Source organism: Ursus americanus, chromosome 2, assembly GCF_024610735.1.
Source record: "Ursus americanus isolate L20-20 chromosome 2, mUrsAme1.1.p, whole genome shotgun sequence".
NCBI lineage: Eukaryota > Metazoa > Chordata > Mammalia > Carnivora > Ursidae > Ursus > Ursus americanus.
This window is the reverse complement of record NC_142128.1, coordinates 47,275,240-47,299,546: the sequence shown is the minus strand read 5'-3', so window position 1 is coordinate 47,299,546 and position 24,307 is coordinate 47,275,240. Positions and strand designations below refer to the sequence as shown.

At 47.1% G+C, this 24,307-nt stretch overlaps 1 protein-coding gene across 6 annotated transcripts in view; it reads right to left on the bottom strand.

Moving 5' to 3' along the window:
- Positions 1–24,307, bottom strand: part of HSD17B7 (hydroxysteroid 17-beta dehydrogenase 7) — a 144,604-nt gene that overhangs the window by 51,289 nt on the left and 69,008 nt on the right. For all 6 annotated transcript variants that reach the window (XR_015721758.1, XR_006781834.2, XR_006781833.2 and 3 more), the window contains 2 exons: positions 22,170–23,277; positions 21,202–22,056 (listed from right to left, as the gene is read on the bottom strand). The gene's annotated coding sequence lies outside the window, so the exon portion shown is untranslated. The remainder of the gene's footprint in view (positions 1–21,201; positions 22,057–22,169; positions 23,278–24,307) is intronic.

The window sequence follows — 24,307 nt, the reverse complement described above, 5'->3', positions numbered from 1 at the left end:
TATTTAACGAGAGCTATCATTTACTGAGTGCCTATGTACTACCAGGCATATAAATACATTTCAACTCTGCAAGAAACTTGGGGGGGGGGTGTCCATCTTTTACAGAGAAGAAAAACAGGTTTAGAAGATGAAGTAACTTGCTCCATGTTACCTAATCAGTAGGGAGCCTGTCCAAAACGAATGCTGTCCACCAGGCTTCACTTGAAAGGCCAGTGACACAGAGATCCTTTGCCCAGCTGAGATAAACGGAGAGTTTGGGGTGGCCTCAGGGAGCAGGAAAGGCGAGCAGAATGCACGTTCCAAGGACAGGGGTGAGGGTGAGGAGCGTGTGAGTGCCAGGGTCCCGCTCATAGTTTCCACTGGCGGTCATGTCCCCTTGATGACTTCCCCCAGCATACAGCTTCTTGGTTCAGTTCTCACCAGGCAAGGCCCTGAGCCCCAGCTGGAGGGATGCTCAGAAAACAGCAACCCAATCCCTGCTCCTCGGGAACTGCCCACCACGGGACAGACACGGACACGCACACCCCCGGCGGTCATCAGGGAGCATGGGCAAGCTGGCTCACGACACGGCCCGGTGATGTGCTCAGAGCCCCGCCAGCGTTTCCGGTGAGCGCTCTCCCTTCATCATCGTCTTTAACCAGCCCACCGACACATGAAACAGCAACATCAGGACTAAGAGCACGTTATTAGAACCACAAAACCAGCATCCAAATCCTGGCCCCACTTCCTAGCTCGGTGGCTTTAGCTTAGGGGTTCTCTGATGTGATTTTAAAATACAAGTAAAAACACCTGCACTGCCGACCTCACAGGGTTGTTACAAGGTGGAATGGTGTAACAGTACCCATCTCGCAGGATTGTTAAAGGTTCGATGCGTGAACACAGAGCACGCCCTTAGCGGGGAGCCTGGCACGCGGGGGACGATGTGTGTACGTAAGTATTCCAGGATTTATCTCCGGGGTGGAGTTGATCACAATCCCTAACTGTCTCCCTCATTCACTGGCTACTTGTTTATTGTTTACTATCTCCCCGCCCCCAGAAGGCAAGTTCCTTGAAGATAAGGAACACCACGAAATTTTCCACACCTAGCCAAGAGTACACACGGAAGGCTTTCAATAAATATTTGTTGAGTGAATCATTGTCCTTAAAAGCTGTAAACACAGGATGGAGACTCCAGCAAGGACAGAAAATGAGAAACTGAATACCAGAGTGAATCTGAGATTTCAACAACAGCTTCTTTTCACAGTAGTGGATTAGCCATAACCCGCCCCCAAGAAGAGAAGTGTTTGGGGGGATGAGCATTTTGGTAAGTTGGACTGGATTCTGCCTTGCTCTCGTTCTCTGCAGGCAGAGGTCCTAAACCAACTAGGTTAGAGGCTGTGGAGGAATTTTTAAAAAACAGGAGGAGACAAGTGTCATCCAGAAGTGGATTTGGGGTCAAAAGTAATATGGAAGTGGAATGTCTGGGACGCCTTGTTGTATCGTGCCCATGTAGACATTCCCTATAACACCCCAAGTATCCCCACTAAATCCATGGTGGGAGACTCAGTCCCTGGTAACGCAGCGTGGCTTGAGCTCCTTGAGGAATGTGATACAGTGCTGGGTCCAGTCTCGAGATGGAAAGGCAGCGTGCCAGGATCCCACCGGACAATGGAGAATTTTCCCCTGAGTGAGAGGCCAAGGGAATGGTGTCCCTCAAATAGGAGAAAGAGGCAAGAAACAGAGGCCCCAAGCCTTCCGAGGTAAGACAGAGAGCAGTAGGTGTCTTGCTGGGGTAGAAGATATATCCCAATAAGAGAGCAGCACAGTGACCAGGGATCCATCCCGGCAGCCATGGCCCTGACGGGTTGCCTAGAACTCTGTGAGTTGACAGGGAGGCAGCTGTGCAACCAAAGATAGAGAAGAAGCCTGGATACCTCGGTCTATGGGAGGTTAAGGGAGCCCAAGCCAGCTGCTTCCACGATGTCATTGGTAGGGGCCCAGGCAGAGGTCACTGGGAGCTTCTTGGAAATACAGGTGAAAATTTGGCCAAAAGTGAGAACCTTGAATATCTCCCTGAAGTAACTCCTTTCTTCTGGGCTGAGGCTCAGCACGAGTTACCACCTCAGACCACAGCTGGAACATCAGGTTTCAGGGCCTGCTTGCTGAGGTGATGAGCTCACGCTGGAAAGAAAGGAGTGACTACTGCCTCATTACTATTGGCCATTAGGAAACATTTGGTGTTTCCCAAACACCCCAGGCTGTGGCTGCTCTATTCCTTCACAGCTTTGTACTTGCCTCAAATGTTCTTCTCAGGCTTGGCCACCTGCCCTGACCTCCAGGGAGGCCTAATTTCTCTGTCCTTTTGGTCCCCATGGTCTCTTCTGGCCTTCCTCCATTTTAGCCTCTAATCTACCATGGGGCTCTTCTTTTCGAGCCTGCCTCTGCCAAAACGGTGAGCTACTTGAGGACAGGAATGTGTCTCGATGTATTAATAGCTCCTGGCCTCAGGCCTGATTCATATTTGTTAAACTTTACGAAATCATATGGGGGATTGATGCAGCATTTCCGGGAATATCCTGTGACTCCCATTCCTTCCCCTCCTCCTTCCCTGCCCCAAAGCTCAGTTCCTATACCTTCCCTTACACAGAGATCCGGTACTTTGAGGAACCCCTCTTTGAACCGAGAAGTCCAAAGATGTAAGGTGATCAAGGGACAGCAGAGAGAGCCCCAATGGAAGGTGACAGAAAAACCGGCTCTCAGTCCCTGAGTGGCCCTGTGGGCTGGGACACTGAGCAAGTCACGTCTCCCTCCTCTGAAAAATGAGGTGAGGTCACCAGCATTTCTGAATTTAGTAGAGACTAAAAAGCCACTTTTGATCAGTGAGCCAAAAATAACCTCTACCATGAGTGTTAAGACAGTCTCAAGCAAAATACTCTTTGTGAGTTAAATATATGTTAGCACGGGAAACTTCAGCGAAACAACAGACACCACATCAGAGTGATTATTTCCAGAGGGTGGCAGAGGGAAGGGGGAATTCATCTAAAAGGAAGTAAACAAAGCAAGCAACGGCCCTTGTGCAAACGGATGATGACAGTTTGCCATAAATTAAGGTGTATTTGCCCCTCCACGTGTGAGGTCCACAGGGTTGGGGGAGGTGGTCACCATGTGTAAGAATTGCTTGGACCACACTGATTGAAGAGGGAACGAGCTGGGAGCAGGGATTATGACATGTGGGCAACAGCTGGGGTCAGGATGGGTTAGGAAGACGAAAGGGGCCCCCACGCACCCCAGAAAGTTATAGGATGAGGAACCTGAAGCCCAAAGAAGGGAAAAAGGCTGCCCACGTCCATGGTCTCCAGACGATCAGCCGGGCTCCCCCGTTACCAGGCCCTGCTAAAAGGCAGAAGGCCCCCTTTCAAAAGCTATCTCCGACTTTACATAATGAGACATTATGTAAAGGGCGAACTTAATTTAGACGCTGGTGTTGACCAGAACAAACAGCAATAAAGCAGAAATGATTAAAGACACGTCAATCACATTTATCCCTCAGAGCGTACAATGTGTACACAGCCTCCCCATCAGCTGGGTTACTCCAGCCACCAGACCCGCCAACCTGGCCTCTGGGTGTTGAGAAAACATCCAAAGGCCAAGGAGCCCCTGCATCTCTGAAGGCACTTCTGCTGCCCCACCACCGTCTGCCAAAAAATCCGCTCGTTCTGCAGGTAGTGAAAGACTGACAGTGAAAGATCGCCCTGACGTGCTTCTGCTGATGAGCCTTCTACGGATTGAACTGCAGCCCCCACAAATTCATAGACTGAGTCTCAGCCCCCAGCACATCGGAGTGTGACCAGACTTGGAAATACGGTTTTTGCAGATGCAGTTAGTTAAGAGGAGGTCATACTGGAGTTGGGTGGGTCCCTAAGCCAATATGACTAGCGTACTTACATAAAGGGGAAATCTGGACACGCACAGAAAGAACCCCACATGAAGATAAAGGCAGAGATTGGGGTGATGTTTCTACAAACCAAGGAACACCAAAGATGATCCGCAAACTACCAGAAGCTGGGGAGAGATATGCAGCTAATTCTCCTCCTGGGGGAAGGATGGGACGAGTCCACCGCAATCATTCCTCGGAAGGAATCAATGCCGACCATCCCTCGATCGCAGACTTCTAGCATCCAAACTGTGACCCAATACATTTCTGTTGGTTAAGCCCCTTGCTTTGAGGAACTTTATTACAGAAGCCCTAGCAAATGAGCCCACAATTTAATGAATAAAGAATGATACATTACATTGGCTGTAAGGTATAATGACCGGAGCTCAGGCCCTCTGCTTAAGAACCAAGCTGTGTAAGGACAGAGCCAGCAACCATCGCCCAGGAGCTATGAAGCCACAAGAACACCACCTGACCTTCAGCACCTCAGGTTCCTTAACCATAAGATGAATATAATAACACTCCCACTTCACAGGATGAAATGAGCTAATACTGTTCTTGGCACAGTGTCTGCCATATAATATGTACTCCATAAATGCTCGCTGCTATTATTAGTGCACTGTAAACAACAAACCCTTCCGTGCATTTCAGCTCATCTCCCCTCCAAGTCCATGAGGGTGGTGTTCTTATTCACATTTACAACTGGAGTTTCTGAAGCTCAGATGTCTTAATTAAGCCATATGGTGTAGGTCTAGGGTATAGGCAGATCTGGGCTGGAATCCCAACTCCGCCAACCCCTTGCTACATAACTTGGGGCACACAGTTTAGTCTCCTTCAACCCTCTGTTTTTTCAGATTTCAAATGAAGAATTGTGGGAGAGAGATGTGCACGGCCAGTGTCTGGGTTATACTTGGCCTTAAATAAATTATTTTTGCTATTATTAAGTAACTTGTCCACCATCACAAGAATTATTGGTAGAGCCGGGACTTGAACAAGCTTCAGAGATTTCTGATCTACCTCACCACGTCCCTGAGAGCAGAGAGTGAACATCAAAACAGGAAAATATTGCAAGACATAGGGGAACAGGTCATCTCTTGGAGAGAAAGACAAGAGGAGGTCCAGGCAGTAAAGGGTAACATTGCAGTGGGGAGGGGGAAGGATGGGAGGAGTCCATTGCGATCAACTCACCACCGAGGTTGATTGGTTGTATCAACACATGGTGACCATCGGGGGCTCAGCTTTGGTCTCAACTTCCTCTGGTCTTCTGCTCCCTTATAATTAAGACCTGGACCTTATCCTCTGTTCTTTCTGCAACAAAGAAGACCCTCTGCCTTTCCTAATTTACTTTGAATTGGTGATCGGTTACCCTCAGCATTTCAGTCTTTCTCCAGTGCATTAAAGACACTGAAGATAGTCATCTGATTGCATAGTCTTTATGATTACTATCCCCACCCCGCCCCCCAAACCACTCAAACACCTGAAATCGGGTTCCTCTCAGGGTATTACCTGTCAAATGGTCTGATCAGGAACTCAGCTGTCCTTTCCAGATTGCAGTTGCCCCTAGGGGAAATTATGGGCTTACCCCTCTACAATTCGATATTCTCCCAGATCTTGCCTTTAATTATTCAATATCTTCTAAGTTTTCCTATTACCTTTAGATGGATTTTCTACCTAAAGCCAAGATAGGTAGGTACCTAGGTACCTAGGATTTTCTACCTAAAGCAAGACAGGTACCTAGCCTGCTATTACCAAACACAGAAATACATTTGTCCACGTTTTTCTGATGCATAAGTCATCTCTTTTTTTCTTAATGATTTAGATAGTCTCCTTGTAAATTAAGAATGTTAATTAGCTGTCATGTGTGCTACAGATATTTTCTTCTTGGTTTGTGGTTTGACTTTTGACATTATATGAAGCATTTCTTTTTGCCAGATTTTTTAAAAATTTCTTTATGTAGTCAAATTTATCTCGCATTTCCTATGTGATTTCTGGATTTTCTCTCTATTAAAGGCTTTGCTCATTCCAAGATTATTAATATATCAACCAATGCTTTCATTTGGAAAGCATGTGTTATTTTTATGTTTATTTTTTTTTTTTTTTTTTTTTTTTTACATATATATAATAATTTTTTATTATGTTATGTTAGTCACCATACAGTATATCCTTAGTTTTTGATGTAATGTTCCATGATTCATTATTTGCGTATAACACCCAGTGCACCATGCAATATGTGCCCTCCTTAATACCCATCACCGGCCTATCCCAGTCCCCCACCCCCTCCCCTCTGAAGCCCTCAGTTTGTTTCCCAGAGTCTATAGTCTCTCATGGTTCATTCCCCCTTCTGTTTACCCCCTCTTCATTCTTCCTTTCCTTCTCCTACTGATCTTCCTGCTATTTCTTATGTTCCATAAATGAGTGAAACCATATGATAATTGTCTTTCTCTGCTTGACTTATTTTGCTCAGCATTATCTCCTCCAGTCCCGTCCATGTTGCAGCAAATATATACAATGGAATATTACTCAGCCATCAAAAAGAATGATTTCTCAATATTTTTATGTTTAAATCTTTAAACCATCTGTAATGCCAATTTTATTTTCCACAGGAAGAATAAGGGAGATTTTTGGAAAGGATTCTTAAAATATTTTGTTTTTTTCATTAAACCAGAAAGTACCAGATATCTTTTCTTTTTCCTTTTTTTACATAATATTTTCTAATTAGGCAACAAATACATCTTTTACAGTAGAAAATGTGGGAAATACAGAAAAGTATAAGAAAGAAAATTAAAATGTCAAAAGTAAGCCTAGTAGTCAGAGATAATCCCTGTTAGTATTTTGGTTTATTTACTTCAGGCATTTGAAGTACAGCTACAACCTTTATAAAATTGATCATACGTTATAGATTTAGATCTATAGATATAGATTTGATTCCTGATTTTGTATTTAATATTGGACCATCAGACTTTAGCTCTATATCATTAGAGAGTTTTCAAAAACGTAATCTCAAAGAGCTATATAGTATTATATTACATGGATGCAGTAAGTAGAATGATAACCATTCCAACAATTGGATCAATGAAAGTGAAATTAATTAAAAATTTGTACATGTTAAAAATATTTTCCAAAGATTCTTCCAATAAGTACTATTGACTTCTACTTCTGCCCACTGTGTTTAAGAGCACTCATCTCACTCACACTGAATATTTCATTTTAATCTCTGCCAGTTCGGTAGGTAACAAATGGTTTATTCCTAGGGGCCTTTTATATACTATGGGACTCTCTGAGAATGCTGTCTGCACAGAAGGAATGTCCCAGGACTAATTAAAGGAGAGCCCTGGGGCACCTGGGTGGCTCAATCCGTTAAGTGTCTGACTCTTGGTTTCGGCTCAGGTCATGATCTCAGGGTCCTGGGATTGAGCCCTGAGTCAGGCTCCATGCTCAGTGGGGAGTATGCTTGGGATTCTCTCTCTCCTCCTCCCTCTGTCCTTCAACCCCACCCCCACTCTCTCTCTCTCTCTCTAAAATAAATAAATAAATCTTTAAAAATAAATAAATAAATAATAAAAATAAAATAAAATAAAGGAGTTCCCTTAAAGTCCTCAAGTCCCCAGCTGTCCCAGTGCTGAGGAATGTAAAACTTTCCTCCCAAATTCCCACGTGAACCCAGAATCCAAAGCAGGAAGCCATGCCTCAGTGCTCTAAAGGACCAAAGCCTCATCCTGCACAAAACGCCCATCACTGGTTGGGTTGTTGTGATTCAAAGAAGTCGTGTGTTCCCTGGTCCTGTCTCCTGAGTAGAAAGCCTACGTTTAGGTCCAGACAAAGGCGGGATCTGCAGGGTTAACCCAGAGGAGAGGAAAAGACAGAGGAGAGGAAGAAAAGGAGAAAATAACGTTTGCTGGGCCTCATCCCCAGCTGGTGTTTGTCCAGAAGCATTCGAAGAAACCCGACAGTTGACACATCAGGCTCCACATGAGATCTCAAGGCTGGAGTCGCATTAAGGGGAGGCTGTTTATCAAGAAGGCATAGTTTCCCCACGACGAAGAACAGCAATGGAACAGCCACGAGGCTGGCGGCGGGGATGGGGGAAGGTCATCACATCGAGACTCTCCAGGCCTTCCCAGTGAGTGACTCTTGCTCTGACCTCTTGGGGAAAGAATTCAGTGGCCCCCAGTCTCAGAGGCTTCCTCTGTAAACCAGTGGGAAGAAGAAAGGAGGAAAGTAACAACAACAACAAAACCCAGCATTTAACAATGGCTTCGTGTATGTGAATCACTGTGTATATCACATGTTATCTTACTTGATCTTCACAACAGCCCTACTGGATGATTTTGTTCCCATCTTACAGATGAAAACTGAGGCACAGAGAAGTTCAGAAACTCAACATGGTTATGCATCTAGGAAGTCAATGGCAGAGCCAGATTTAAAGGCGGGTGTTTGATTCCAGAGCACACGCTCGGTCCACAAAATTCTGGTTCTATCACGAGCAAAGCACTTAACTCCTGAAACCTTGACTATCCTATTCTTAATGTGGAAGAAGCAGAAGTCATCATGCAAATTATCAGAGGCTGGCACAACCTCTCATTACCTGAGACATATGAAGTTATCTGTAAATCTGATCGCCGTGATGCTTATGTGTTTGCAGTCACAACATGAGAGAGTCTGTGACTCAACATTTAATTTATTCCTACGATAACCTATTTATATCACAGGCAGTCAGCATGCTCTATAAATAGAGGGTAATGAAATCTTATTTTTAAGATTCATAAATTTAAATTTAATTAACTACCTACATATGTTCATGTCTCCATCAATGATCAGCTATTCAGTTAAAAACAGTGCGAGTCTGCTCCAGCAACCAGAGTCAGATCTACCACGAAACTCTCACGAGGGCAAAGGAAGGAAGCTGGGTGTCCCCTTAACTACCCCTGCCTTGTATGTCTGCCCACTGAGCTCTCTGTTTCTTTTCTTCTGCTCATCAAAACCCATTCTCAAGAGATCAAGCTATTGGGTATTTACAATTTAAGGTTAATTTTATATAGTGCGCTACCGGGTATTTAAGTCATTCATCACTTAGCTGCAAGAGGTATGGGAGCAGAGGAGGGGGCAGATGGGCTCAGTCCCTTCTGCTGAGAGTGATAATGTCATTACATCAACCCCCAATACTGAGAAAGAGACAGAAAGAGGGGAAAAAGAGAAGCTTCTCTTTTCTCTCTACAGAACGATGACAGACATTGTTCGAGAATGTGGGTGGAGAGAACACATGAAAAGGGAAAAACACTGGCCTTAAGTCCCCAGACCTAGGATTCAGCTTCCCCGCCACACCCCAGCTCCCAACTTCAGGCAAATTGCCCTTCCTTTTTGGACTTCTCTTTCTCCAAAGGCAAATTTAGAAGCTCAAAGTAACCCCTTCAAGGACCTTCCAACATCAGTTTTCTGGGATTCTAATACTCGAGCACCCTTGAAATCACAGGACTCATGACCACCATACTTATCGTTTATAAATAGGCAGGTTTATACAAGAAGATCTGCATCCCCCAACCTCCAAAAGCATCCTTCCCCTTTCCTGGCACATGGAAGAAGTCCCTGCGTGCTGAGATTGAATTTTCATTGGTTTTCACCCAAACTCCTGCCATTTCTACCACAACCTGGGACCCCTCCTGCTGCCCACGTGCCCCCGTCCCCCAACCCAGGACCACACTCCTCTCTCCACTGGATCCAGGCCTCTTGGCTGACCTGCAGCACGTGCTAATACAAGGCAAACCATCAGTGGAGAGGGCGGGGGGAGGGGGGGAGCCTCCTTCAGGCACTGGCCTAAGAAACCCAAAGGATCACCCTCTTTGTGACACATAGTCCCGAACAGTTCCTGCCCCCTCTCAGACTGCCCGAACTTCTGAGAAGTCACTCCTCTGGGTCTCCTTCTTCTCTTGGTAGCCCCGCAGACCTCCCCTCTCCCTGCCCCTCTTTCTCCTCCCCCCTCCCCTGCCCAGCAGCTCCCACTGCAGCTGGGAAAGTACACGCGGTTGAGGAAAGGGGCACAACTTGGCTCCTCTCCCAAAGCAAACAATTAAGAGGCATTAACTTCCCTTAATGGGCAAAGCAACATTAAGCAGATGGAAGCTCAGACCCGGGTCACTTTGCACCGAGCCCAAGCTGTGAGGGGGCTGCCAGTGTTCGTATGTGACCTCTAAATTGAAACTTAATAGGCCATTAATGGAATTCATCTAATTAAAAACGCTTGTAATTAAGCATGAAGAAGAAAAACAGCCTGAATTTGGGACTTGGAGAAAGCAGAAGTACATTTGATATGGTCAATAAACCCATACTTAAGAGCATATTCAATTACTTCCTGTCTCCAATCATGCAGTGGTTCTGCCACATGAGAAAGCCCACTCTAGTGCCCTCCCCTCCCTGGCTCCCCCCTCACAATCCAGGAGCTGCAGGACAAGTGGCAGTGGTTGCCGTGGGAGCTCTATGGTGTCCCCCAGGATGTAAGGCAGGAACAAATAGGAAACCCTTTAGAAAGAGTAAGAAATTGCTGCTATAGCTTGGAACTGATCGATGTGCCCCATTTGGAACCCCAAAGTTTAAGGGGTCCTCCAAGATAAGAATGGAGTTCCATAAACTTATTTTTTGTGCATCTCAAAAATGCAAATAGAAATAACATATTGACCCGCAAGGAGGAGGCAAAACAAAGTAAATAGACATTCAGAGAGGTTAAGTAGTTTGCCCGAAGTCACAGAGCAGATCCTGGCAGAGCCACCGCTATATAGTAATCTTGCCTTACCCAGCTCATAGGTCAGTGGAAGGATGCAATGAGATTACATGTGTGAAAACTGGAGCCTGTAACTATAGAGTATATCATCAGTAGATCCAGTCATACCTTCTTCGAAAGAAACAACGGCAATGCAAACCCATCCATCACAATACAACCCCTACCATGTACACAGAGCCCCTAGCCCCGTGCCCCACAGTGAGAGGGCAGGACGGGACAGCGGGGAAGAGCGCAGGCTTTGGACCTGAGTGCTTGAGCCAGATTCTAACTCCATCACTTACCTACCAGCTGTGTGACCTTTGGGAAAGTTACCTCTCTCTCTCACTCAGTTTGCCCATCTGTAAGATGGGGAGAACAACAGTCCTGTCCTATAGAATGCAATGAACGCATGAAACATTCTTCAGACACGGTCTGTCATATAACGAGCGCTCAGAAGTGCTCAGATTAACAAGAGGTCCAGTCCTTCCCTAGAGCTCTTCCTTCCTGATGCATTCTCAAACCTCCCTGTGTGCTTCGTGGTAAATATAACTAGATCATTCCCAGCTCCTCTCCCAGCTTGTCCTATGATTGGCCATAGGAACACCAATCACCTTTCAGGAAAACCCCATTTCTCCTACAGGAATACGGTCACGAGATGCTCGTGCAGTCCTTGGGGGCTGTAGAAGGCTGCCACGCTGCCCGGGATGCTGGAATAAGCCATCTCCACCCCGCACTTGCAGCAAGAGCAGCTGCCCAAAGCCGAGGCCCTGTGCTGCCCCTCGCTGGTGGCCTCTCTGAACCACCCACTCCATGCCTGCTGACAGCGAGGGAGAGAATACGGCTCCTTCTGGAGCGCACCATCCCAAGCCGAGCCTGGACTCACCGAACTACCATGGCCTCCCTTATCCACAGGGGACCCATTCCAAGACCCCCAGCTAATGCCTGAAACTGCGGATAATACCGAACCCCATATATGCTAGGTTCTGTCCTATACATGGATACCTGTGATCGAGTTTAATTTATAAATTAGGCACAGTAGGAGATGAACAATAACTAATAATAAAATAGAACAGTTATAACAATATACTGTGACAGAAGTTATACGAATGTGCATGCTCTCTCTCTCTCTCTCTCTCTCTCTTGCTCTCTCAAGAAATACATTACTGTACTATAGCCATGCTTCCCCTTGTGAGGACGCGAGATGATACAACCCCCACGCGATGAGATTAGTGCGGGGAATGTCGTAGGCATCGTGACACAGCGTCAGGCTACTACTGACCTCCCGACGCTGCATCGGAAGGACCAGCCTCTGCTTCCAGGCAGCAGTTGACCAGGTGTAATAGAGGCCCTGGAAAGCGAGAGCCAGACAAGGGGGGACAACGATAGCCTGAGCTGAGAGTCCCTTCGCGGGTGTCAGCCTGTCCCTCTCCTTGTCGGCCTACCATGCGCTGGGAGCCAGGGCCGGCCTCCCGATACCCTGGAACCCGGGCTTGTCTCCTTCTGGCCCAGAGAGGGGGGACAGCCAGCCTGCCTGTTTCCGTCCCAAGACTAAGCCCTGCCAGGGCTGGTTTCATGGGCATGTGCTCGAGGCAGAAGCACTCTGCACTTGGGGCTTAATGCTCTGTGGCGACCATCTTGAAATTCTTAATAATTTTATCTTTGAATGTATGTTTTGTGAGTGAAGTCCAACAGGACAGCGGAGCGTGTGCTGTCACCTCCCCAGCTCCGTGGGGCAGGCTCTTGCCCTCCCTCTCCTCACCCCTGCCCCATGACTGCTGTTGTCCTCGGCCCAGGGTGACCACTCCATCTGAATGGGGGGGATGAGGGGGATCCTAGGCATGACAGGAGAGTAGGGGCGGGTGTCCGGGCCAGGCCAGAGCAGCAGCCATCCCTACACACTGGGCAGTTGGCAGGCGAGCAGGGTGACAGGCAGGGGGCTGGCGGGGAGATCTTGCCAGTTCTCCGCACCGACGTTGCAATCCCTTGACGTCTGCCTGTCCACGAGCGGTCGGGGCAGTGGACCATGGAAAGGGAAGACTGACTTCCCATCCCTGCCCAGGGCCCCCATTTTCACCCTGCATTGGTGGATTATGTAGTGAGCCCCAACACTTTGTAGGATGATTGCCCATAGGAACTCCAATCACCTTTCAGGAAAACCCCATTTCTCCTACAGAAATATGGTTAGACTCCATGACCCCCACAAGCCAGGGTTCTCAGGTGCTATCTGTGCTTACCTATAACGATACCATGCCCATATGAAATGTTATACCACGGGGGTTTACGTATTATTAAATTCCAAAAAGTGGCCCTACAGGTCTCGATCCTTTCACAGTTCCTTTGTGATAATAGTAACAGTAAGCAGACCTGAGACCCAGATGGTCTTGATTTGCCACACAATTGGAAATAATGAGAGGAAATATTGTTCAGGAACGTTCTGATGAAAGCAAGGGCCGAAAATACCAGTGTAAGACTTGTTAATTCAACAAATAACACAGAGCCTTAGAAAAACAGGGGAATAGTTTTCTAAACAGAAAACTAACTTCATCAAAACCAATGTTGGGGTAATTTCTTTGGCCATGATGTGTAGGACGCAGCATGTCGAGCCATGGGACAACTTCCTATTCTGGAAAATAAACATGACTCGAGACCATGTCCCATTTCACCCGACTCCCCAGTGCTTCCTTGTAGGTGTTAAGATTCCCGTTGCCACACAGGACACCCCCATCTAAAAATGCAGCCATCCCCAACAGGAGGGGACGAATGGAGACGTTCTGCGCTTTTCCAAAAGAGTTGTAACTCAAACCAAACCATCTCATCTCACTTGTTCCAACTCACCCCAGAGGTAAATATTATTACTGGCTATCCACAGGCAAATAACTCCCCAGGATACTTGGAATGATCTTACACAATTGTGCTGAGGTTTCTGATGAGGTAAAGAGGCCCCCAGCACAATCTACTTTTTCCGTAGCTTTTGGCCAGCCTTCTATTTCCTACAGACCAGCTGTGTGACTCGGGCAGAAAGGTGTTGGCGGAAGGAGTGAGAAGTGGCAGTGGCTGGGAGGAACGGGAGGGACATTGGTTAATAGACCTAAATAGTTGCTCTTCCTGATAGACAGTGGCCACCTCTCCAAAAAGAAAGTTCCCAGATTCCACCTATAAAGCAGTTAAAGCCTAATAGTCCTACAGAGGTTGTGGTTCTAAGTCTCACCTGCACACTGAGCCACGCACCCCTCGAGAGCACGAAATGCAGCTTGTGCACCTCGTAATCTCCAGGACGTGGCCCACAGTGGAAACACACTTGGTGTGGAATAAACGTGGGAGGAAAAAGTGACGACACCAGCCATTACAACACGGTGAAGAATGTGGGGTTTTTCCTCCACTGGCTTTACAGAATTCTCCAGAAATTTATTTTGAGCACAGAGATACACATGGTAATAATTGAAAGCTGCGAGCCTCGTGAGCTCAAGCGTGTTTATCATTTCACGGCTGAGCGTGGTGCCAGACATGGGGGTCCAGAGTTATTTGTGAAGAGAAAATGTGCCACTTTCTATGACCACACTGAGTCAGGTCAGGCTGCCAGCCCCCCTTTGGCACAACTGGACTTCACGTCTTGTCCGTGATTTTGGATGCAGGACTAAGGCCATATCTCAGAGCCTTCAGGAACGTCAGAGAAAAATCAGACTTTTCTGTACTGGGGCGGGGGGGGGGGGGGCCTCTTCTGCCTACGTCGTCAGGGAGTCCATAGGGCTCCTCACGTTGGTGACCCTTGCAGACCCCTCCCTTTTTCCAAGCTGAAGGACAGCAAGAAGTGCCAACAAACCAGCCAGGACTAACCTGCGTGGAGCAGGGGCCAGAGAACGCAGCAGTCTCCCTCAACCACCTACTTCCCGCTCTCTACTTTCCCTGGGGCCTGAATCATAAGGTCAGAGGAAGGCAAACAACATAATGATGTACTATGCACAGCATGACTGAGACCCGGCAACCCCTCGTCTCTGCAAATCCCTAATCAGTAGAGGCTCTATTGATCAAAATGGTTAGCTTGGCCCAGCTGCTGCCTGCTTGCAGAAACTCTCCTGGTTTGAACCCACGAAGGGCAGCTGCCCAATAGAATCCAGTTCTGGCCTGTTGGAGAAGACCACAGACCTGCCCCAGACACTTGGGGCTGGATCATTCCTCTCCCCAGCAGGCCACGACTGGAGGATGGATGGATGGCATCAATCCGATCTAGTCTGTTTACAAGAAATACCAAAATAGAAACAGGAAAGGAGCAAGGTCCAGTTGAACTGGAATCCCTCTCCCCACGTGCCTGGGCCACCGGGACAGGATTGTTGTGGATAAACTTCTGTTAGACCCTGATGGATGTCTCCCTCCACCCACAAGCATTGAGAGAGAAAAACAGCTCCCACCAAGGGAAAATCCAGCCATCAACTCCCCGAAAAGAGAGCTCTATCAAGATTCCTTGAAAACATAACAAGACATCTAGTTTTAGAAAATACGAGCATTTTCCTCCGCACAAATGCGTCATTGTTGTCTAAGGGGCAATAAACCGGGTGTCGGAAACACTAGCCCGTGACACCGCCGTGACGGATCTCTCACCTCTAGAGGAAAATGCACCCGTGATAGAAAAGCTGGACTCCAAGTGTTTGAATGTAATGTTTTTCCTTTAAGGGGCAGGTGTATTTGTCACCGCCTCACAGATACAGAATACGTAAGAGGTAGGACTAATTGGTTTCAGTTTTGGTTTTGCAAAAATACTCACCATGCAAAAGGTATAAGGATAAATGTCGGTTCAAGGCAGGGCTCATTCATCAGCTTCTGCAACAACCATGTTATAAACAATAAGAGCCATTGCTTTTGATGTACGGAGTGGCCCGATGGTCCTCGAAGTGTGGCCCCCAGATCAGCATCAGTACCACCTGATGCTTGTTAAAAATGCAAATTTCTGGGCCTTGCCCCAAACCCACTGAATTAGAAATTCCAAGGGTGAGACCCAGCTATCTGTGTTTTAACAAGGCCTCTAGAGAGGCCTCGCCTCACCCCTAGGGAGATTCAATTTTGCTGGTAGGGGGTGTGATCGGAATTTTTATAAGCTCCCCAGGGGGTCCCAATGTGCAACGAAGTTGGGGAACCACTGGGCTAGGGGTCAAGAATTGATCTCTACAAGGTCTCAGAATTCCTTCTGGGAATTCCGTCTGGCATTTGCAGCCACTTCGACCTTGAAGAGTAAATTTTCAAGGAATCACTTGCCTTTCAAAATGTTGACAGAAAAACTTAGGCTGCTGCCAGGTGAGAGTTCTGTGCTTGTGGGCCCGCCTTCCTGGATACATTCTCAATCACTGAGTCTGGGGGCGGGGGGAACCCTGTGCTCAAAACCTGTACGTAGGTTACCATAAATTTGCTACTCCTTTTTTAAAAATAAAAATATATTGGGGCACCTGGATGGCTCAGTCGATTAAGCAGCTGACGCTTGGTTTTGGCTCAGGTCATGAGATCAAGCCCCACGTCAGACTCCGTGCTGGGCATGGAGCCTGCTTGGGATTCTCTCTCTCCCTCTCCCTCTGCCCCTCCTCACCACCTCCCCCCCAGGTCATTCATCGGCTCTCTCTCTCTCTCAACAAAATAAATAAAATAAAAAACAAAAATAAAAATATATTTATCAAACCATGTAAAATCAACAAATATTAAACAATCATCAGTTTTAAAAGCAATACCTCAGAACAAAGTTTAAAATGGTTTGAAATAGTCACTTTCTCACTAATATTTCACTCTTCTTTTGTCAGCTCGTCCCATATCATGTTAGCATCAAAGACTGTGTCAGTAAGTTAACTTGGACTTCCGGGGAGCTCCGCCCGAGAGTGAGCCTTGCTTGTTCCTAAGAACACTTGTGCACTTTGCTTCAGTCAGAGACGACTCAGCCCAGGGCTTATATGCCTTGAGTTCAAGGAAGGGATGTGCTACTTGGCCTTAGGTAGCCACAAAATGGAAACCTTGAGGAGTAGAGGGTGATGGGTTGAGTGTGGAGGCAGAAAGGAAACACCAGAGCAAGCAGGCTGGGATCAGAGTATGGGAAGGAATGCGGCACCAATCAGTGATACGAAGCAGGGATCCAGATCATGCCCTAAATTGTAGATCAGGAGGTGGGTGGGAGGATAGGCATCAGCGGACAGAATAAGAGGAATCAAGAACTTAGAAACGGCCAAATCCAAACACTGAATGACAAGACACACATGTTGGCCGTACACATGTCCCTGATCCCGATTCTGTTTGAAACCAAGCGTGGCTTCCACCAGGACAAGGAGACCACAGAGAACCAAGTTCCCGAGCCCCGGCCGCCAGTGAAGTAGGGGAACTGCATGCAATAGGTATTCCATCGTGGGTTATGGAGAGAATAGCGTTTCAAAATCACCCCGGGTTGTGACTGTGTAACTTTCTCTACCAGTGACCACCATGTGTCTACCACAGCCTGCCCTCACTCTGTGAGAAACGAGTCGATCACAGCAGCTGGAGGGTGGAATGTAAGTCCAGGTGTGCTGTGGGGAGAAAACACCAAGCTCTGGGCTAGGAAATCTGGATTTGGATCCTAGCTCTGCTTCTAACTGTGCAGCTTTGGGCAAGTTTTATACTTCTGCACCTCAGATCCTTTCCTGGATAATGAGGCAAGTAGGATGGGAATGCTACGTGATGGCTGCAGCACGTCTCGACTCTAAAAACCACTGGCTCTGCACAGCAGCGACATTCCCCAAAATCCATACCCGAAGATTGATTTGTCGTGTCCGATTGCATAGGGCACCTGCCTATTACTGGCTCCCTGTGCCTGGCGATCGTCCAGACATTTTCACGGTCTCCACGGTCAATGGGAAATAAATCTGATCTTTCAGGTTGCTCATGCAACCAAAGGGCAACCCTGTGGATAGACTGATGCCAGCCTCAGAAGGCTTTTGTTGGCCAAGTTTAACTGGAAGTTTTGCAAGTTTTCCCTAAGGAAAGCCCCTGTATCCTGCCATCACAGGCAGGGAAGCAGAAATCAGAGGCACGGAACCAGATGTCTAGTTCTAGCTTTGGTCTTTATGCATTGGGGTCAGAGGTAGGGGTGGGGGGCAGAAGGGCAGCGGGGAAAAGGAGCCCAGACACATGGAGAGCGTTCTTCCCTCCTTCACATCTGCCGGAGGGCTAGGCCCGCGCCCGGCCGCTACGTGCTTCACTGCATTCTCAGCCAGATGCAGGTTGGCCCAAGGGGCAGCCATCTGGACTTGAGAGCCCATTATAGCCATAACAGGCAGCTGAATCTAGTTATCAACGACAGCCTCTCCCAGCCTGCATGTCTCAAGCTGGAAATCACACACTTAGGAAGCATCTGCTTGGGACACAAGACACTGCTCCCATGGGGACCGAGGGAGGAGAAGAATGTGGGGACATGGACACGGGCACACAGGCTGCTGGCTGAAGCAGATTCTGGGAAAGGTGTGCAGGCTCCTTCCTGCCATCCCACCCCTGATCTGTTATCCTCTCTCGCCTACTTGCAAGGGGCACGTACATGCACGTCCCCGGAATCACCCTCTCAGGGACATGGCTATACGTGGGGCTTGGTGTAAAGCAGGACCAGATGAGAGGTACCATAATGTCCAGGACTGTAATCAAAGTAGCTGCCTGCGCTGGCAGTAGTCACCTCCACAGACAGCCCAGGCCTTAGATGAGAGGAAGACGCTCTGGGGGCTACAGAGAAAACACTGTGCCTACCCCCACAGCCCTCTTTCCGTGCACCCACAGAGGGCTGCATGTGGTGTCCAAGGGCTGGTGGCCATATAGAGGATGGGACACGCAGGAGCGAATTCTACCCTCCTCTGCTTCAGGTGGCATGGTATCCAAATGTGCCTCCCTTTCCCAGGACGGGTCAGGGTTCCCTCCTGATGCCCAAAATAGGAGATTAGGACAAAGGTCCTGAGAAGTCCTGAGTGTCCCCAGCCCCGTCCTCCCATGACGGGCTCCATCCTGCCACAGCTAACTGGGCTTTTGTGAAGACCCCGTGTCTCTTCTTGCTTCCATAACTAGCACAGCCTGTCCCCTCTTCCTGGAAGGCCCTCCTGCTCCCCCCTCCCACCTCTTCAATGGACTGGAAGCAGGAGAATGGTCGAGATCACCACCTCGGAGTGCCGGATCGCCTGGGTTCGAATCCCACCCCTAGCTGATGCTTCCTAACCTGTCAGCCCCTTACTTCCCTTCCCTGGAGTGTGAGGATGACGACTCCCCAGTAGTTACTTCACACAGCTGCTTTACAAATCAAATAAGCTAATACCTGGGAAAGACGTAAAACAGCACCTGCGCCCTACGAGACATGCAACGGCTACTGGTCATTATTCTACGAACACCTTCCTGATTCTTATCCTCGCTCAGCCCTTTCCCCAGCAATTCCTCATTAGAGGGATCACTTTATTTTTTCATGATGAGTCTGATGCCTGTCTGCTGCTCTAGTCTTCGAGATTCTCAAAGAGATCGTGACTTATTTATTTTCACATCTCCAGTACAAAGTTGTTGGGCATCGAGCTGGCATTTGAAGTGTATCGGATTAAACTGGGTGGGAAACTGCTAATAACGCCTTTCACTCGATGGGTGCCGCCTACGTGCTGGACACATTGCTAAGACGTTCATTTGTATTAATACGTACTTTCTTTAAATTACATCTCCTGTGTTCTCGTAGCTCACAGGTTTGGCTTCCCGAAGCACGAGGGAAAATTGCTACTACAAACTAAAATTTGACGGCTTAAGGAAAAAGAACTGGAGAAGTAGAAACAGACAAATATCGGTCCTCTATGGAGAAGGAAATGTGGGAGAAAATCTGTCAGCTCGGAGTCTATTAACACAAAAAAGGTGATTCTGTGGGGCCAATGGAGCTCTTAGGAAAGCAGACTTAAGTCCAGAAAAAGGAACTATATAATCAGACATATGTCTAAGAAGAGAAGACGTTCCTCAAAATAATAGAAAAATAAGGAATAAAGGGGGTCAGCACAAAACAAACCAAAGAAGATGAATGGGCTGTTTTCCCTGTTATATATAATATACACACACACACGTTTCTCTCACTCTATATTACGTATATGTCTATGTATTATGTAATATATATTATATTGTTAGTGTTAGAATAATATTACATATTCCTAATTATGTTAATATTTTATGTACTAAATATTAATAATATATTCTATTAATATATATTATATATAAAATAAGGAGCCAACAAATGGAAGGAGTTCAGTCTGCATCCACTATGGCCGGGACCGTGAGGACAGGTGTCAGAGGTGCAAACCCTTGGAGCAAGCCCAGGCAGGAGGAAACGGCTCAGAGAGCAAAGGAGGCTCTTTTCTGAAGCGGAAACAGGTGCTCGTCCAATGTTCAGATAGACAGAAAAGAGGGAACCGTGGCTTAAGAGGGGCTCTGTCTGGAGCCCGAACAGCTCTGCTGGTGTTTGCTCCCCTCCACCCAGCGAGGACCAGCATCAGCCAGTTAGGAACTGGGGACAAACTTCATCAAGAGGGAACTGAGGACCAAAATAAGTGATAGCAAGAAAGTCCTTAGCAATTTAAAAGAACTTAAACCTCTTGCCCAGGCAAATTTTATTGTGACAATCATCATTTTAGGGTTTTTAAACAGTCCTTTCATTCTGTTATTTTATGAACTTAGCTTCAAAATGCCTTATGAGGTTCAGAACGAAGAGTTGAGATGCGGGCCTCTGGGCAGGGCCCTAGAGAAGTAATTCTTTGGTTGATACAGGAAGGTCATGTTTTTCACCCTAACATCATAGAGGAGAAAACTAAATCATGTGGCACAGTTAATTCCTTTAAAAAAAGTTGGGTTTTTGTTTTGTTTTGTTTTTACTGTATCCCAACTTCTATCATAAGAACACATTGCTGTAGCATAAATCACACTAAAAAATGAAAGCCCCATTTCACAAAACAGGATCTGGAGGACTTCAGGGCCGGCAAGTGTGCAACCTAGGAAACAGGTGAAGGGAGGGGAGGGTCCCTTGTTGGTGGGAAACGGTTAGGCCCAGCCCGCAGCCCCCTCCCCACCCGCCTGGCTTTCCCAGCATTTCTGGAGACTGAGTACCGCTCTGAGGCCTGAATGCCCAGCAAGTGGTTTAGGAGCGCCCCCCCGTGTCAGACTCAGAAGCCGCAACCACAGCGGGTTTTCACGAGAAGAGCTTTAACTGGACGCATCCGACTGAAATTCCAACCATAAACTAATTTCTTGCCTACGGTCATTTCTGGAGCCCATGCAACCTAATTCCAACACACCTTTAGAATGATTCCAAAAACTGTGTGAAAGCAGAATAGGGACTGGATATCATTATCACCATCACCATCATCATCATCGTCATCATCATCAGTGATAGTACCCCTTGCCCACACATACACGTGGCCTGAAGATTCAGGTGTTTAAAGTAGAAGCCCTCTCATTCACCAGCTGTGTTCATATCCTTGAGTCTTGTCTTCAAACCCTCCCCACCTTCACATCCTCCTACCTGAGAGAATAACAAACTCACCCCAAACTCTTCGTGTGTCTTGAAAATTCTGCCGCTTGGGGGTGCCTGGGTGGCTCCGTTGGTTGAGTGACTGACTGACTCTTGATTTCGGCTCAGGTCCTGATGCCAGGGTTGTGAGACGGAGCCCCGCATCAGGCTCTGTGCTGAGTGGGGAGTCTGCTTGAGATTCTCTCTCTCTCTCCCTCTGCCTCTGCCCCTCCCCCCACTCATGCACGCATGCTGGCTCTTTCTCTTTCTCTCTCAAAAAAAAAAAAAAGAAAAGAAAAGAAAAGAAAAGAAAAGAAAAGAAAAGAAAAGAAAGAAGGAAAGAAAGAAGAAAGTAAGAAAAATTCTGCCACTTCGGACCTCAGTTGAATCTCCAAGGCATTCTCTTTGGTCCAAATCTTGCTGAATTTGGAATCGGGAAAGGATGAGCCTTGGTCCCTGGGAGGGAGAAAGGAAGCAAGAGATGGCTTAGGGCGTGTGGGTGGGCAGGGGGAGCACGTGGGCAGGCAGGGGGCGGAGCCTGGAGAGGAAAGCAGGTGCTTCAGCTTCAAGGCACCTCTCAGGGGTATTTCCCTCCTAATTCACCCAAAATGTGAACATGGCTGGTGCCTCAGAGATTAATGTTCTTCCGATGACTGCATAGACCAACCTAGGTATTCCTTGTAAAAGCAACCCCCTCCCCCCAAAAAAACCTTTTAGCTCCACTTGCAAAATAGTAACCCTGACCTTCTTTTCTTGGTTTTAATTACAAACGGTCCCACATTAACGCAGATGCTTCTAGCTGATTTCCAGAACACGTGGCACTTGGTTCAACTCACTTCTCTCTGGTGATAATTTTCCCAAACGTGTGACCTGTTTTGTTCCATGATCCTGGTACAGAGCATAGAGAGGTGCACAAACTTAATTCTGGAGTCTCTTCATCTTTCTACCTGCTACTCCCCTCAACTTGATGTTCACTTCCTTAAGGCAAGGGTTGTTCTTACCTTTGTCCGCAGCTCTCCTGCTACTGAGCACAGCGTGCGGCTCAAGGCACGTAGGTTGAATTAACCCAGAAAGAATAGCAGTTGATGTGGGAGAAACTTCTTGACAGTGGCAGTGACAGAATTCCAGAATGGCTGACCAAGGGCAGAAGCAAATCCCTGACTCTGGGATCCTTACAAAGTGAGGAGATGTGGGGCCCCTGGGTGGCTCAGTCGGTTAAGCATCTGACTCTTGGTTTTGGCTCAGGTCATGACCCTGCGGTTGTGGGATCGAGCCCCAGGCTCCGCACTCAGTGTGGAGTTGGCGTCAAGCTCTTTCTCACTCCTCCTCTGCCCTTTCCAACTCGTGTTCGTGCGCTCTCTAATTTTTTTTAAAAAAGGAAATGAGCAGACATGAGGGCAAGAAGTGCAAAATCTTAAGAAAGGACTCTAGCTTCTCAAATAGTAACCTCTTTGATAAATAACCCGGGAGTTTACAGCCTGTGAACTGCTGCCCCATTGCAAAGATGGAGGAAATGAGGATGGGTTGGAAGCCGAGAGAGAGATGCGCAGGGATGATCCTGAAATGGGTATGTCCATCTTCTGCATGATGGGCAAAGCTGATATGCACTCTGCCCTCATTGCTTCCGCTTCCCTCCGGGAGCTTCCAAGTTCAGTTGTTTGCATCCCCGAAGCCATTCCCAGGCTTCTCTTCTTAATAGAGGGAAGGTTGGATGGAGCTTTAAAGTCAAGGTAATCTTTAATTTGTCCATTTCTGGGACTGGGTCAGATGGGATCATAAAAAGAGGAACATCAGCTTCTCTGCACAGGGTAGTTGAGTTCAAAATTGAACTCATTTCCCAAGAAGCAAGAAGGAAGGTTGGAATGTTTGGGGAGGCCTGTGGGTCTCGATGGAGAGTGGCCATGACCCTCTCCTCTCACGATGTTGCATCCTACTCCTGAAGATCTCTTCTGGAAGGTTCACAGGAGCTGCTGGTTTGTGATCGCCCCCCTTCCTCTCTCTCCAGCAGGTGGCGCAAGAAGATTCAAGATGGTTTGGAAAATCTTCAGGACCCCAATTCCTCTGAAGATTGGTTTGGGGACAGGAAGCCTCAACTCCTCAACTCAGCCCCTAGACAGAAGAAAAGAATTCATGGGAAACACTGAGCATGGAATAGGCATGTATCGGCCAAGTTAAAATTGTCTGAGACTGATGAGCTAGGAATAAGGGTGGGAGGGAGGTTTGTGGTGGCCTGGATAGAAAAGCATTTCATTAGACAGTTTTCCTCCTTAAAAACTAGACAGAAGCATTTCAAAGTGTTAATAGGTTAACGAGACCACAGGTCATTTTTTTCAGTATTTTACCTACACTTTTCCATATTTTCCAAATTTACTGCATGAAGCAGATCTTAATGTCATACCTACCAAATATTAAACATCACTTCAAAAATCTTTTATATCAATATTTATTCAATATCCCTCGAAGTTATACTGATTCTATTTTCTACCCTTGTAAGTAGTGAGTGACAAAATTATTCTTTTCTTGGATGCTTGGGCATGTTGGAGATCATCGAGTACATTGCTGTAAATGTCATGTGTCCTGGACGCCATACTGGTAAGACAAAAGGAACATGCACTCTTCCATCACCGACGCCATAGAGTTATGTTTCCATGTCAAGCTTCTGATTCTCCCAGGTTAAAGCATATCTTTTATTTATCAAAGGCATATCCTAGAAAGGTTTTAAACAATGGGGTCACGTGAGTACTAATTGGGGTGTGTGTGTGTGTGTGTGTGTGTGTGAGGAGAGACCGAGGTCAGGAAATCAGATAGGAATTCATTATCATGGTTTAGGCATAAGGAATCAAAAGCATGAAGGCAGTGAGTGTCCAGGAAGAAATGGAAGCAAGCGATGTTCTCCCAGGCAGGTTCAGCGGGTTTAGTAATGGACAAGTAGGTCAAGGGGAAAAAGAGGAATCAGTGACGGTGAGGAGGCTAAGCAGCTGGAAAAATCAGAGTATTGGCAACAGAAATAAGTAAATCAAGTGGAGAAGATGGTAGATTGAGACACGTGTCACGTTACTGGAGGTTTTAAAATAGATTAACGGGATATATGTTGGATCATCAAAATAGTGTAACTCCCAGTAATGAATACAGTAAACAT